The sequence below is a fragment of the Trachypithecus francoisi genome, unplaced genomic scaffold, assembly GCF_009764315.1.
Source record: "Trachypithecus francoisi isolate TF-2019V2 unplaced genomic scaffold, Tfra_2.0 Lachesis_group3, whole genome shotgun sequence".
Taxonomy (NCBI): domain Eukaryota; kingdom Metazoa; phylum Chordata; class Mammalia; order Primates; family Cercopithecidae; genus Trachypithecus; species Trachypithecus francoisi.
The window spans coordinates 51,191,228-51,207,249 of NW_022681468.1; positions in this window are offsets into that span (position 1 = coordinate 51,191,228).

The window sequence follows — 16,022 nt, forward strand, 5'->3', positions numbered from 1 at the left end:
TAAATCATCATATGAATAGGGATTTATTCCTTTATCTCAATTCAGATCTATTTGCCTACTCCTATACTCATACCATGTTGGTTTGAAGTAGTGGCCTTATATTATGTTCTGATATCTGGGGAGTCAGTCATTGTTTTTTTTCACAGTTTTCTTGGCTATTCTTGGGCATGTATTCTCCCACTTATTCTTTCTTAAAAGAACAGCTTCACGAGATACAGTTCATATACCATACAATTCACCTCATCAGTGGGGGCTGAGCGGAATAGAACTCCCTCCTTTTGGTCACATTCTTCTCTTCCAGAACTTAGCCTCAGCATTGGACAAGCTGGGTACAGGCTGAAAAATGCTGATGCTCTGTACATCCTGTGAAGATAGCCCTCTGACTGGGATCTCAGGGGAGAGGGAGCCCTCTGCTCTTGGTTGTGTCAGTCTGGAGTGGAGTTTCTGTTTTCTAAGGTTGTAGGGGAGTGGGAAGGAGCAGTCTTGCTTCAAATACTATAGACTCCCTTAGTTCTTAACAAATTTTAGTCGATTTTTTTTTTTTTTTTTCTTAGTAGATGTGTCTTCATTTGCCCTATGCTCTTAGGGCCATTTCCAGAGACTTTAACTTTTTAAAAGATTAGTTTTTACCAGTTTTGCTGGGATGCAGGTCTATGTTGCTTTGTGTGATATCATGCCAGAAGTTGATCTCCTTATGTTTATTCTTAAAGCTAATTTTATCCAACTAAAAAAAGCCTGTTACAAATTTAATTAGAATTAAATTGTATACAAATTTGGGGAGAAGTTGCTTTTTTGATGTTTTTGTACCTAAAAACAACATTTGTCTTTTCAATTGTATGGATCCTTATTTATGTCCTTCAGTGACCCTTGATAACTTTATTCACATTGACTCTGAGGCATTCTTTATAACTTATTCCTAAGTAATTTAAAATTTTGTCATGATTGTGAATGGAATATTTTCTCCATATCCTTTTGCAGGAGTCTATTGCTAATTATAAATAAGAACGTTGATTTTACGTATTTACCTTATATCCAGTGACTTCATAAATTTCTCTTGTTAATTCTAGTAGTTTTGATTAAGCTAGAATCTTTTACCATAAAAGATTTATTTTTAGACACAATTCAACTTTACCTCAGCAAATGTATAAAAATTGTAATCCAAAATTAGAAATTGAGAAAGGTTTACATGTCTAAGTTTATGGTTTAATATTTCAGATATTACTGAAAAGAGGCAGTCATAACTGAGGAAGCTGTCTGGGCTTTCATGACCACATCATAATTTTGTCCTCTTATTACAAAATAATACTCCATTGAGGTGTCTTAAGTTTTGCTTTAAGAAGGTCACTTTTACTTAAAGCCAATAGTGACTATTACATAGGGATACAGGAACCCTGAAGACTAAAATAAAATAGAACACAAACTCAGATGGTGAGGTTTCCATCAGCTAACACACTCTCAGCTCTTTTCCTTCAGTTACTTTTTGGAGATGTAAAACTTGCTTGCATTTGTTTGAATGAAATTGAAATTTCAGTGGCTTAGTGAGCCATTTTCCCTGCCTTGGAGATGGTCAAGATGCATTAGACAAATAGATCAACTACTAAATGGCAGTAATGGAGGCTGCTCTTCTGCTTTCTCTTCTCTCTGCTCTGCCTTTTCTCTTTAGTCCTCTCCTTTTACATTCCACACCCACTCCCACCCCAGTCAGGCATGACACATATCAGCAAATCTGCAGGTGAAGCAGATATCCAACCAAGGAACAGAGTTCCTTTCTGTAGGCAACCACAATGTTACACTGACTCCTAGAAACACCCTTAGTTCCCTCCGGGATGGCAACCTTGAGGGAGAAGAGGGAGCCACCTCACCATGAACATTCTCTTCCCACAAACTTCATTCTCTCTCCTCCTCTCTCATTTCAAATCTTTTTCTGTAGACTAGGAAGGGAAGGAGTGGGTTTTGGGGTTTCATTTCCCAATCCTGAAATCTCCTAGGAGAGCCAATGGGAAGGTATCTGACCCTGCTGTGAGCAGCTTTGTTTAAATTGTAGGTTTAGTTAGTTTGAGGGGATACATACATAGGCTGTAATGACAATTCAGGTCAAAAGAAAATGTTCCTTGCAAAATACCCAAATATCAGCAGGAAACCCTTCAGAAGGTTCGTGGGAGAGATGAATTTTATACTGCAATTTGATTGTTCTGGCTTATATCTGGTGCAAAAGTTGCTGAGAGAGTGGCAGTTTAATTAGGATTACTTGTTTCTCACAAACTAATACCATAATTTGAGTAAAAACAACAACACAAACACAGTAGTATTATTTGTGACCCACATTTCTAATTTACTAAGTGCTTTCAAGTATATACTCTCACTGGATCTTCTCACATCAAATCTATAATTAAGGCAGGGAAATGGATGAGTATTATAAATTTTTACCAGTGTAGAACCATGGCTCACTCAAGTTGAATGACTTGTCTAAGGTCTTGGAGCTAGTATGAACTGGAGTCAGGACCAGAATCCATTTCTTCTGACTTCCAATCTGTTGTTCTTTCCACACTCTAAATTCCAGATCAAAGGCAGCCCCCAATAAAGACCTAGTTTGTCTTTAAGCATCATTTTCAGTCATTAACTTATTGAAAACCTTTTATGGGAATTAGGTGTTTTCACTCATAGGATTAATTTGTGCTAGTCCATTGGCTCCATGTAATATCTCGTTGTGCTGGATATCTTCTAGTGGTCCCTCTAAATTCACTTGCTGCCATTCTCTACCTTGGCCTGTGTCACAGGAAGCTGACTTTTATTATACTAAATCAATGGGTCATCTTGGCCTGTGGCTTGTGCTTGGGTTCCTCCAAAGGGGAGCATTTGCAGGAGATCAGACAATGGGAGTGGAGTGGGTTTGAGTACTTACTCTAGACTTTAGACATTTTTTGAAGATAGGAAGATCTATTTGCCTAAATTTTGGCCAATAGAATGAGGGTGGAAGATACACTACTTCTGGGATCTTGCTGTGGTCCTTACCCAAAATCTCCCATGTACAGACTGGATGTTGATGTTCAGAGCAGCCTCAGAAGTCATAGGTCAAAGACAATAAAGCCTTGTCCATCTGGGTCTCTGAAGGATTGTATTACCCCCATGCCTGCCAATTAGATCTTATATGAATAAGTAATAACCTTCTATTGAATTAGCCACTGAGATTTAGGGGTTAGCTGTTTAGCAGTTAACATTATCCTAATGACTACATTGCATCTGGTTCATTGAGAGTAAGTTGCATTCTTTTTTTTTTTTTTTTTGAGATGGAATTTCGCACTTTCACCCAGGCTGGAGTGCAGTGGTGTGATCTTGGCTTACTACAACTTCCGACTTCCAGGTTCAAGTGATTCTGCTGTCTCAGCCTCCCAAGTAGCTGGGATTACAGGCACCTGACACCACGCCCAGCTAATTTTTGTATTTTTAGTAGAGACAGGGTTTCACCATGTTAGCCAGGCTGGTCTGCCTGCCTCAACCTCAAAGGGCTGGGATTACAGGTGTGAGCCACTGTGCCCGGCAAGTAAGTTACATTCTTAAAACAGTAACAGTTTCTTTAAAATACTGGCATTCACAACTCACACAGCAATGGGTTCCATGTGAGTAGTAGATTTCACATTTTTCTGATTGTGGATTCATGACCTACTAGTAGGTTGTGACTAACAGTTTTAAGAAATCCCATTAAATGCATTTCATACCTATATGTATAATATAGACCTGCCCACTGTCCACTCAAGGTCAGTCACCAGGAAAACTGTTAGTTTTATTTACAGTGTAATTTGGCAAACTCTTAATTTAAAACTGTCATCAAACTCTTCTGAACAGATTGATTATGCCATCTAGCTTGTCCTCTTTGCTTTTTATAACATTCATATCCTTCTTAAAGGGCTATAGAGACTGGGAGATACATCTTAACCTGTGATTTTGCGAGAGGTGGATTCATGTGTCCTTTTCTTTGCTTTGTTAGTTTTTATTTCCTTTGAGTCTATTAGCTTCAGTTAATTCCTGGCATTAAAACTACCTATACCATTTTAACTCTAAGCCCTCACTTAAACAAGATAAAATGTTTAACACACTCAGTAGAGATCCTGGTACACAGTAAGGCCTTGTTATATGTATGTGTGTATCTCTATGTAGCTATTTATCCATCCATTCATCTATATTTTGAAGCAGAGTCACATTCTCTTCTGTCCCATGGGACTGCTCATTCTCAATAAGGAACTGTATCCAAGCTCCACAAAGTACACAGTGGTTAGTGGACTGACTTATGGGATATTATATATTTGAGTTGCTTCCCAGTCAACCCCCTTGTACTAATCTTCTATTGCTGCATAACAAATTACCACAAACTTTAGCAGTTTCAAATAGAGCCAGCTTATTATCCCATAGTTCCTGCAGATCAGAAGTCTAGGCATGATTTAACTGGGTTTTCTGCTCAGGGTCTCACAAGGCTGAAATCAAGATGTCAGCCAGGCTGTGTTCTTATCTGGAGACATGATTTGGGAATAAAGTGCTTTCAAGCTCATTCAGTTTGTTTGCTCTATTTGTTTCCTCACAACTGTATAGTTGAAGTCCTTGTTTTCTTGCTAGCTGTTGGCCAGGGACCATTCTCAGAAACTAGAGGCCATCCTCAGATCCTTGCCACGTGGACTTCTCATGAATCCTCTCACTACATGAGAGCTTACTTTTTCAACCCAGAAAGAGAGTCTTTCTTGCTTGAGCTAGACCTTATTTATTTTACTTTATTTGTTTATGCATTCATACATACATATATGCAAACAGGGTCTTGCTCTGTCACCCAGGCTGGAGTTCAATGGTGCGATCTCAGCTCATTGCAACCTCCACCTCCTGGGCTCAAGTGATCCTCCCACCTTAGCCTCCCGAGTAGCTGGGACTACAGGCACATGCCACCATGCTTGGCTAATTTTTAAACATTTTTTTTCTAGAGACAAGGTCTCCCTGTTTTGTCCAGGCTGGTCCTGAACTCCTGGGTCAAGTGATCCTCCTGCCTCTGCCTCCCAAAGTGGTGGGATTACAGGCATGAGCCACTGTTTCCATCCTCTAGACCATCTTTTAAAGGGCTCCACCTGATTAGCCAGGTCTATCCTAGATAATCTTTTATTAACTGAAAATCACCTGATTTGGAAGCTTAACTACATTTGCAAAAATCCCTTCACCTTTGCCATATAACATGGTGTAATAATCATGGGAGTGGTATCTCACCACTTTTGCCACATTCCATTGGTTAGGAGCAAGTCACAAGTTCTGCATGCACTCAAGGGAGGTGGTTATACAAGCGTGTGAGCGTTTGGGGGTCATCCTATGATTCTGCCTACCATACCCCTTCAACTTGGTTTGTGTAGTGCTCACCCCCCTACCCTGTCCTGCCCTTGTTGACCACTTGGATAACAGGATTTTTATGAACATGAGAGGCTGTTGGAGTGAGAGAATGATGGATTCTAAGCTCTTTAGAAAGAAAAACCATACAGCAGTGTGGTGAATATTACGAAGTAGCCTCATGAGTACATTGCCTATACTGAACTCCTGAGTAGATTGAGGAGATTCTGACCTTCTCTATCGGTGGTTCTGGTGATAAGTAAGAGTAGATCTTGAGATACAGTGGTGGAAATGAGAAGTCTTCATCTAATTGAAATAAGTAATTCTCATTGACCAGCTTCCTACTTTTGAAAGCTTAACAGGACACATAGGAAAAGTCCTTAATTTGAAAAGACATCATTGTCCAAATGTAGGCTAGTGGAATTTATGCTCTAGTTCCTTTAGGTTTTATCTAGGCCCACATTGAGAGGAGCCTCTTACTAAGTACTGTGAAGTGTGGGCCCATGTGTGTGCAAGGAGGGAGAGTGGGACTAAGTAGGGAGAGAGGGCTTGCTATTCTTAGCAACATTCTATTCTTTGTTACTTCAACATTTCAGCAGAGATGACCCTGAACAGAAAGACATTCCTTAAAATGAAGCATAGATTTGTCAGATTTGAAATGCTGGACTATTTAAAATACAACTTAAAAAAATACCACAGACTTGATTTTTTTTCCCTACTGCCTTCCTCTAGGTATTTCTTTATACAAGAACTTCTGGGTTTTTATATTCCAAGATTACCTCCAGATGGTCTGAAGTGTTCTTTCTCAGCCATTTCCTAGTGGCATTTCTTTTCTTACCTGGGGAGAGGTACCACAGAGATCAATGCCAGAGGGCATTTTTGAAAACATTGACCCAGAAGGCACACTCCAGGCCACTGGAAGCATCTGCTTCACAAATGTCAGGCTGGGGGACATCACCAGATGTTAGTGTTGAAATACCATTTAGAAGACAAACATTGACTCCAGAGGCCAAAGGTCACCTAAACAGAGAGCCAGACTGGCAATGAGGATCAAAGTGAGGGTACAAAAACTAGATTCATGTGGCCATGACTTTCTGTGGTCTAGCTCACAGTTCAGCAGACTTTCCAAGACTATAGAAACTTTGCATTGTCTTCTGTGGCTTGGATCTAAGTGCTAACTGGTGGAGTGTTGGCTGGAGAGAGAGGAAAGGGGAGGCACAAAATGATAGGGCAGGCACAAATTTAACATACAGACATTCAAATAATTTCTTCTTCACGTAGGATCTTGGGGATCCATGAAACACAATTTAAAAGCTGCTATACCAAGGGATTTTTAGGTTGTCTCACCAATACCAAAAATTGGAATGAGGTTATTCCTTTTCTTTGTAACAAAGAGGATACACTGCTAAGCCTTTCTGAGAATGAAAGTGAAAGGGTGAGTCTTCCTTCACTCTTTTTTCTCTGTGCTTGTCCGTGTTATTAGTGCCATTCAGTATGGAGGCCAGAGGATTGTCAATAAGGTAGACAGGGTGTATGTTTCTCATGGTGCCTTCTTTTTATTGTGCCCCAATCACACATTCTTTTATGCTTATGCATTTGCGGCAAGGCTCACAAATGATAATACCATGTAGTATTTACTTGATTAGGTTCAAATTGAGGATGGAGTTGGGCCAAGATGGAGGCTAAGAATAGAAAAAGAAGAATGAAGAAGAGATAGCTTTTTACTCCTCCAACTACATATGTTAAGACACTATGAGAAACTAACAAGATTCTGGCTTGATTATAAAATACATTGACCACCAAGCTGGGGATCTGGAGACTTTTATTCCTTACATTACCAAATACTTTAATATACCAGGAATGGTGAATATCAAACTATCCTAGCTTAAGTATTCTGTTCTGTCTCTTGGAAACACCCTCCCCAAAACAATCTTTGATGTGGACCAGATTTGTAGAGAATTATAAAAAAATTACTCACCCGTTAAACATTTTTCACAGACCTGAAAAAGTATGAGGTGGTAAAATCTATAAAGTTGGCATTCTTCTTTTTATTCATCTGGCACACATTGTTACTTGGCTCAGGTGAGAAGACTTGTAAGAGTGATGACAGTATATTTGAAATGTTTTTCATTTCAGTAGAATGTCTTTTTGAAGAATCTTGGACTTTCTTTTTTTCTTTTTTACTTGAGTGAAGGCTGAAAGATTTAACAGTTGTTGAACTTTCCAGGCACAAAGCAACAAGCCACTGGAGGAATTGAGACCAAAAATCCTCGAGTTTTGACTGACTGACTTCATCAGAATAAATAAGTGGCAATTGAGCTGCTCTATTCTAGGTCTTTGAGGATGAGGTTGAGCATCCATGACTCCAGCCAGTTTCAGGGTGACTGCTGGACGCTGGAGAAGGATCAAGAACTGTTTACCATGGAGGGTACAGGGCAGGCATCTGTGGGTGCCATCAAGCATACAGGGCCTGCACAGTCACTACTTCAAAACACAGAACTCCCTCTTCAAAAATGTGTAAGTTGTTCTTCCAGAGGCCCAGTTCTCTGCTTTAAGCCAGAGAGGACATTTACCTGTATAGCATCTATTCACCCTGTTTCTGGTAACACAAAACGAATCCTTGAGTTTTCATGGGAAACTGCCCCTCCTCTACTGTCAGACCACCTAGGTTGGGTGGAGCTAACTCTTCCTCATGCTTCAGGGCTGGCCACCCAGGAAATTACATTCTCCTGCATAGTGGTTGGCTCAGGGATGGACATGTGACCCAGTCAGAGTGGAGAAGACAGTTCCTAGAGATCGTCAGAAAAAGAGAAATCTTTCTGTGGAGGTTGTTGTGAGGATAAAAAATGACCTGAAGCTTCTGGCTTCCATCTTGTCACACCCCAGCCCCACTGGCCTGGTGGTGGAGTTGGGAAGCCTTCCTGAGAGTGGAGTCTGCAAAGAGGAAAGCTGATCAAGACACAGAGAGGCAACTTCATGAAAAATTGAGCACCTGGATCCAGCCATGTCAGAGTTCACAATACCCTTAGATTTTTTTTTTTTAAATGAGTCAATCAGCTTCTGATTTATGCTGAAGGCAGTTTGAGTAGTTTTCATTCACTTGCAACAAAGAGAGCCTTGAATTAACACATGTCCAAGCAGGGAGGAGACATGAAGCATCCTTTTACTCTTACCCATGTTCTCAGATATATTAATCCATTTTACTTTTTAGGGAAATCCTTTATCTCCCTTAATAAAGCCAAATCCAGATTGCCTAAAATTATCACTGGAGGAAGGTCTTCACACTGGGAGGAGGCCCTCACCCTTGAATTTTGTCTTCCCTCTGGTGATTTCTTGCTCATGCTACTGCTGCCATGACACAAAGAAAAACCCCAACCCTTCTCTCCTCTTCATAAACACATGTACACGTTCTGAAGATTGGCAGTGAAGGGAGAATCTCCTTGTTCGAGAGACCGACTGGACCTCATAACCTCAATGCCTCTTCCTCTGATGTTTGTCTTTCATTGATATTATTAAAAGACAGTATTATTTCCTCACATGCTTATGCGGAGCAGATGAGAAAAATGGGCCAACCTGACCTCCCGCTTCCTTCGACCCACCTCACTCCCACCCAGCATTATGTACACAATTGCACAACCTCTCCCTTTCCTCTGACCGTAACAAAGCCAGGGTGGACAGAAGGAGCGATTGTTGCAGCAACACTCTCATGCTGTCCTGCTTCCTTTCTCCTCTGCTCCTGTTAGGTAACCCCTCCCATCAACTCCTTATTTGAGGTTTATGTGCTCAGCTTGACCTTGAGAACATTTTAGTGATTAAAGTATATAGAGATGACTGTTTTTTCCAACAAAGGTTTGGAAAACATATTCCAACACAACACTATTTTATTTTTCTTGTAGAGTCTTTAAGGACAGTATTGCTCCATAAAAGAAACTGGTTACAACAGATTGTTGTTAAGATACCATTCTCTGTGTTGAGGGTGGATGTGAGGTCATATGTGATACTGTCCACTTTAAAACATCTGGTCATGTCAGTACAGACTCTTCTGGCAGTTCTGACATTAGGTACACACCAGTGGAATGTTTTACAAAGAAGTTGACAGGCTCTACTGGATATTTTGGAATCAGAATTTCTGAGGTGGGCCTAGTTACATGTACTTTGAAAAAGCTCTGAAGGTGGTTCTGGTGGACACCCAGGTTGAAAACCACTGGACTAAGACCTCAGGACTTGGGGGGACTCAAGAGAGTCAAAACTGTACCAAGGCTGGTTTTGAGCTCATTTAATAAGATGTAGATTCTTGCTTTCACTCTCTGCATATTTGGTTATCTATTGCTGCGTGACAAACTACTATAATATTTAGTGGCTTAAACCAGTAGTGATTTATACTCTCATGGATCTATTGTCCGGCAGTTCTGTTTCTCAAGGTGTCAGCAGGGACACTGGGCACAGCTGGAAGGTTCAAAATGGCCTCAGTTCCATCTCTGGCAGTTTATATACTGGCCTCTGACTGGGACCTCAACTGGGGCTGTAAGCCAGGGTTTCAAGTCTCCTCCACATGGGTCTTTCCATATGGCTGCATGGGTTTACTTACAGCATGGTGGCTAGGGGATAAAAAGGTGCATTCTGGCCGAGCACATGGCTCCCACTTGTAATCCCAGCACTTTGGGAGGCCGAGACAGGTGGATCATGAGGTCAGGAGTTCGAAACCAGCCTGGCCAACACAGTGAAACCCCGTCTCTACTAAAAATACAAAAAGATTAGCTGGGCATGGTGGTGGGCACCTGTAATCCCAGCTACTTGGGAGGCTTAGGCAGGAGAATCACTTGAACCTGGGAAATGGAGGTTGCAGTGAGCTGAGGTCGTGCCACAGCATGCCAGCCTGGGTGACAGAGCTAGACTCCATCTCAAAAAAAAAAACAAAAAAAAAAACAAAAAAAAACCCAGTGCATTCTGTGAGGACAAAATTCATCACATAGCCAAGCCTCAAGCCTAGAGGTAGTGTGAGAGGAGATAACACTAGGGCTTTAATTTTAGAAGCTGTGGTCAATAGAGGCACCAAATCTCAATCTGCCATACTACCTTCTGGTATCTTCATGGTAAATATTCTGTATTGTCCCAAAACGTGAAGCATATGGAAGTCGGTAGTGATTTATCATATTTCTTATTGTCTGAGAGCTTTGTCTGCTGCATTCTGCTTCCCAGACAATATCTTCCTTATCATCTTTGAGCCATGTAGAGGCTAGATACCATAGGGTATGTTATTTATTATTTTGAACCATCTTATTTCAGTTTTTATCTTCCTTCTTCTGCCTACCATATAGAGACTTAGGGCAAGTTTCCAGACTAGTAATGCTGGATATGAAATATTTCCTTCCATGTGAGTAAAACAACAAATATTTTAAAGCACAGATGGAAAAATTCATTTATTCCACATTTTCTCACACCCAGCTTGTGATTTACTCTTTCTCACATCTCTTTCTTTCTCCTCTCTCTCATAATAACATAAAAAGGATAAAATAAATTGCAACAGTAAAACATTGTCACCCACAATCGTAAACACTGGATACTAATCAACCAGTGCCTGGTAGATGAACGAAAAGCTGGTTTTATTTGCTGCTCACTGAAGCTCGAATGACCAGACAGGTTTACCTATTTGTGAAGACACTGGTGCTTATCACATGTGGATTGCCCTGTGTGAGTACTAGTAAGAGAGGAATTTCTACAACTCCTGTAACATGAGTCAGGCAGTGTGGTGCTCAAGAGCTGATGAGTGAGGAATAGAACTCTGAAGGTAACTCCGGAGGGCAAAATCATAGTTCAAAATGTGCATGGGTCACTGGAAGACAGAATAGTCTGGCTGGAAGGAGGCAGAGACAGCTGATTTTAAGTAAAAGGTAGGGTGTCCCTAGGGATGAGATCAAATAAAACATACTATATAAACACCCTCCTCCAACACTTATATCCTTGAAATAAGGGTAAGGAGGAACAATGAGGCATTTTGAAAAGATGTAGTCCAATGGGGAATTCGATTGTAGAGGGTCGGGAAAAGCTATTAACTCCTTTCCTATTCCTGAACTGGAAGCCATCCCTACTTAACTCTTACTGTATTTTATTTGTACCTTCTTTGGGCATTTATCATTATTATTTTGTATTAGTAATTATTCACCTTTACTTCTATACATGTTGGCAAAACTCTCATCCAAACCATCTTTCTCTCTTCTTAATACAAGACCCTACATCTAGTAGGACTTCAGTTAACATTGGGTGAATGGATGCACGCATGAATTGCAACACTGTTAGCTGTGTCCCCAGATCCTTCTCAATTCCTAACTGTTGCCCCATTTGAAGTTCTTGGGAAGGTAAGACACAAGCCACTCCAAGCAGATGGGTGCTATTTATTTGTAATTGAAGCTTTTGCATAAATCCTTCCTAGTTTTCATACTCTATTGAGCTAAGATAGACAAGATAGAAACCTCAAGAATTCTCTTTACCATCCCCCTCTGATGCTGAAGACAGTACAGGATGAAAGCAGCCTCTTTCCACCTTCTCTTTCTTATTCTGGCTCCTCACTCAGAGCTCTCTCCCCAAAGCATCAGGTACCTTTCCTCTCCATCTCAGTAAGCCCCAGCCATTGTGGAGGTAAGAGAAGTCTTCTTTATAAAGATAATCATCACTGTTGTTTGTAACAAATGTTCCAACCTTGAGCATTTCTTGACCTTTATGGCTGTGTGTGTGTGTGTGTGTTTGTATGTGTGTATACTGTGGCATGGAGAGTGATACAATGTACTTCTAGAACTTTTTAGTACATTATTTATGGTTTCCAAAGAATGTGGTACACATCTTTGAATGTACATACACATGCATAAGCCACAAGAACTCCTTTGGATGGTTGCCTGAGTTACCCACTGCCCAATCTCATTCTTAGTACAAAACAACCTTCAGAGTAAAAATTGTTATACATTTCGTTATACAGTAGACATATGGGAATATTGTGATGCCTGAAGCTTTTTAGCTGAAGGAGACTTTGAGCCAAATTTATTCCTGGGGCACTCATGTGTAAATCCTATATATGTGGCCTATACTGAGTAACCTGTTTACAATTTATTTGTAAAAAGCATGTGGCAGCCAGTTGTCTTTTGCCTTTTTCAGTTGGGAAGACACATGGTAACTAGCTGTCTAGATTTACAGATGTGGATCAGCTGAAGCTGAAACATTAATGTACATAGGCAATGTGTTCCGTATATATTGCTCCTTGGTAGTTCTGGTCATGGTCAGAGGGGTTTTTCATTTTTGGCTTTTCTTGATTCATATTAAATTATTATTACTTGTATATTTTTTATTCAGAGCAAAAGTCTAAAGAGGCTACATTTTGTAGAATGATTTTTGATGCACAGTTTATTAAAAGTATTAACAGAACTTTGTTTTAGGGCATTAGAAAGTAATTTTGCAAGGAAATCTGGTAATTAAGAGATTCATTTGTTTAAAAGATAATGAAGGGCTAATTAGCTGTGAATGTAATTATCTCAGGAAACATTACCAGTTGTTCATTAGAGGCCTTCAATAGCAAGTTAGCTATTCTAGAGCTAGTATCTAGGGAGCTGGTCAGTCAAAAGTTGGAAGTCTTTTGAAGACTGTCAGCTAGTGGTTTAATCTTTCTAGCAGCTAGTATCCAGGTAGCATTAATTGTCATCGTTAACTCATCAAACACTTCTCCTTTACTCAATTGATGTATCAGTCACATTATCAGAAATGTCTTTAAAGATACTGGTTTTTAAAATAGAGTCTTGGTAATTAATACAAAATGTAAAGCAATGGTTGCTTATGTGTTTTAGTATATTTAAGTATGTTTACATGCTTAATTTTGTATTTATTTTGTAAAAATTGTATGTGCTGCCCTGGACATCTTTTGAGTTTCCTTATATATATGGGAAATGGGTAACAGTGTGCATATATGTGTGTGTACATAAACACAGAAATACACACACACATGCACACACATATTTATCATATAAATATGACAATGTGAAATCATAGGAGTTGGGTCAGTGCCTACTATTTTATTGCCCCCTTTTTGGGGAAAGGAGCAAATCTAATGGCAAAGAATGAATTGGAAGACCATAAAACTTAGAGTTTGTGTCTACTGATAGCCAATCGAAGAGAAATTTATTTCCTAGGCTTTAATTATTCCATTCCAAAGTAGTATTTAATGAAACTGGGAATGGTATCTCACACCCAGCGTTTTGGGAGACTGAGGTAAGAGGATCACTTGAGCCCAGGAGTTTGAGGCCAGCCTGGGTAACACAACAAGACCCTGTCTCTACAAAAAGAAAATAATTAGCTGGGTGTGGTAACACATGCCTATAGTGCCAGGGGGCTAAGGCAGGAGAATCTCTTGAGCTTAGGAGTTCAAGGCTGCAGTGAGCTGCACTCCAGCCTGGCAACAGAGCCGAAACCCTGTCTCTAAAAACAAAAAAAGAGTAATATTTAATGGATGAGAAAAGAGTAAATGACTAAGGTGATATATAAGCATTAAACTTCGTCTGAAAGGTATCTACTTGGTTTCTTTATCTTGAATAAACCAAAGTCAGAATAATATTTTGGGCTACTTAATAGTACAAAAGGGTCATGAATATGAAAGTAATTAAACTAATATCTGAAGGCATCACCAGCATGTTTGTGTTTGGTTTACTGCTCTCCAAATGCTATTTAGCTAAAATGAATAACACAGATGAGAACAGTGGAACAGAAATAGCAGCACACAAGTTGAAGAGAACATGATATTGTTTTTAAGAATGGAAATGAGTGGCAGGCTGAGGTAGGAGAATCACTTGAACCTGGGAGGCAGAGGTTGCAGTGAACCGAAATTGTGCCATTGCACACCAGCCTGGGCAACAAGAGCGAAACTCTATCTCAAAAAAAAAAAAAAAAAAAGAATGGAAATGAGTGTGATATAGACATATAATATATAGGAAGTGGAGAAAATCATCACCTCACTAGTTGGATAAGGAAAGCTGGATTTATATATACTGACTTTGGAAAAAAACATTTTTAAGGCCCTCTTATTGCACAACTTTCATTTTATTTTGTATGTATATATGATTATATATATCGTACATATTTATAAAATCTACATATATTTATATAAATCCTATACAGACATGCCTTGGAGATATTGTGGATTCAGCTCCAGACCACAACAATAAAGTAAATATTGCAGTAAAGTGAGTCATGTGAAATTTTTGGTTTCCCAGTGCATAGAAAAGTTATGTTTACACGATACTGTAGTCTATTAAGAATGTAAGAGCATTATGACAAAAAATATGCATACCTTAATTTAAAACTATTTTATTGCTAAAAAATACTAACAGTCATCTCAGCCTTTAGTGAGTCATAATCTTTCTTGCTGATGGAGGGTCTTGCCTCAATATTGTTGGCTGCTGACTGTTTGGGGTAGTGGTTACTGAAGGCTGGGGTGGCTGTGGCAATTTCTTATAAGACAACAATGAAGTTTGCTGCACTGATTGTCTCTTCCTTTCACAAAAGATTTGTTTTGCGGCCGGGCGCGGTGGCTCAAGCCTGTAATCCCAGCACTTTGGGAGGCCGAGACGGGCGGATCACGAGGTCAGGAGATCGAGACAATCTTGGCTAACACGGTGGAACCCCGTCTCTACTAAAAATACAAAAACTAGCCGGGCGAGGTGGCGGGCGCCTGTAGTCCCAGCTACTCTAGTCCCAGCTACTCGGGAGGCTGAGGCAGGGGAATGGCGTAAACCCGGGAGGCGGAGCTTGCAGTGAGCTGAGATCCGGCCACTGCGCTCCAGCCCGGGCGACAGAGCAAGACTCCGCCTCAAAAACAAAAACAAAAAAAAACACAAAAAACAACAAACAAACAAAAAAAGATTTGTTTTGTGAAACATGCAATGCTGTTTTGATAGCATTTTACCCACACCAGAACACTTTCAAAATTGGACTCAGTCCTCTCAAACACTGCTGCTGCTCTAACAATTAAGTTTATATACTCTTCTAAATCCTTTGTTGTCATTTGAGCAATGTTCACAGCATCTTCACCAACAGTCGATTCTATCTCAAGAAACCACTTTCTTTACCCATCCATAAGAAGCAGCTCCTTATCTATTCAAGTTTCATCATGAGATTGCAGTACCTCATGATGAGTCCCATCTTCGGGCTTCACTTCTAATTCTTTTTATTTTTTGAGTTGTTGCTTTTCTTTTTATTGATTTGTGAGAACTTTTTATGTGTTAGAGAAATTAGCCCTTGGTTATATATGTTGAAAAACATTTTTTTCCCAATTTGTTCTTTGCCTTTTATCTTTAATTATGGTATTTTTGCCATATAGAATTTTAAATGTAATCAAAATTAATTGTTTTAGGCTTTCAAATTTTAAAAATTATAGTTAGAAATCTTTTTCTGATCTGAAGTTGTAAAATAATTCTCCCACCCTTTTTTTAGTACTTTATTTATTTATTTTTTTTAGACAAAGTCTTGCTCTTGTACCCCAGGCTGGAGTGCAATGGCGCAATCTAGGTTCACTGCAACCTCCGCCTCCCACATTCAAGTGATTCTCCTGCCTCAGCCTCCCATGTAGCTGGGATTACAGGTGCCTACCATCATGCCTGGCTAATTTTTGTATTTTTAGTAGAGACAGAGCT